Here is a 349-nt window from a genome sequence, read left to right on the forward strand (position 1 = left end):
CCACAAGTAGAGTGTGTCGCGCCGAGCGCAGGCGCTGGACGAACGTCTCCCCCGCACCTTTGCAGATGGACCCTTCCGGGCCGGCTTTGACTGGGCGCCTTGCGAGTCACGTGAGCCCGAGCGCGCCCGCGGAGCCGGGCGGAATGACGCGTGAGCACGTTGCCAGGGGGCGGGGCGAGGCCTCGGAAGGGGCGGGGCAGAGGCCGCCACGGGCGGGGGGCGGGCCTGTGGGCGGGGCGGGCCCGGCGTATTATGGGATGCGGCGGCGGAATGGCGCGGGGCGCGTGATTTTGAACAAACCCGGGTCTGTGTCTCGGAGGCGCCGCCGCCGCCGCGGCTGCTGGGAGCC

General features: G+C 73.9%; 1 protein-coding gene across 2 annotated transcripts in view; it reads left to right on the forward strand.

The window, feature by feature from the left end:
• Positions 1 to 260: 260 nt before the first annotated feature.
• The window catches only part of Lin54 (lin-54 DREAM MuvB core complex component), a gene marked incomplete in the record, with an annotated part of 60,139 nt that continues 60,050 nt past the window's right edge, over positions 261 to 349 (forward strand). The window contains 1 exon segment of one of the 2 annotated variants that reach the window (XM_005401388.2): positions 261 to 349. 2 annotated transcript variants of the gene reach the window in all.

The sequence above is a fragment of the Chinchilla lanigera genome, unplaced genomic scaffold, assembly GCF_000276665.1.
Source record: "Chinchilla lanigera isolate Chin_1 unplaced genomic scaffold, ChiLan1.0 scaffold00073, whole genome shotgun sequence".
NCBI lineage: Eukaryota > Metazoa > Chordata > Mammalia > Rodentia > Chinchillidae > Chinchilla > Chinchilla lanigera.